Source organism: Etheostoma spectabile, chromosome 23 (assembly GCF_008692095.1).
Source record: "Etheostoma spectabile isolate EspeVRDwgs_2016 chromosome 23, UIUC_Espe_1.0, whole genome shotgun sequence".
NCBI lineage: Eukaryota > Metazoa > Chordata > Actinopteri > Perciformes > Percidae > Etheostoma > Etheostoma spectabile.
The window spans coordinates 19,526,116-19,526,533 of NC_045755.1; the positions used below are offsets into that span (position 1 = coordinate 19,526,116).

Below are 418 nucleotides of genomic sequence, written 5' to 3' on the forward strand. Positions count from 1 at the left end.
GAGGACTCTCACATGCTGAAACCTTTCATCTGGAAGTCATTTACCTTACCTTGATACATGTTATATATTTTCAAAGCGCATGACATAATAAACAAGCCCCAATTAAATATGAATTCAAAGAACAAAATTATATAATTGAAAAAAATATATATTTTAAGTGAGTGTTATGACCAATCAGCTTCAGGTATTATCAGCTGATATCAGGCATTTTCCCGATCTATCTGCATTTATAAATTTTTTTTTAAATATTCATTCATCAGACTCATTTATAATAAATGATTATGACAAATGTATATTTAAAAAATAAAAATGGACTGTCAACCACGTTGAGTGTTGGCGTTGCATAGTTTGTCCACCAGAGGGCGGTCTACTTTTTTGTTTTTTTGTTAATTTGTTTTTGTTCAAAGGACTTTAAGTT

At 29.7% G+C, this 418-nt stretch overlaps 1 protein-coding gene across 1 annotated transcript in view; it reads left to right on the top strand.

Annotated features, from left to right (window-relative positions):
* LOC116673112 (thyrotropin-releasing hormone-degrading ectoenzyme) overlaps nucleotides 1-418 on the top strand; it is a 230,640-nt gene that overhangs the window by 9,728 nt on the left and 220,494 nt on the right. The window lies entirely within an intron of this gene.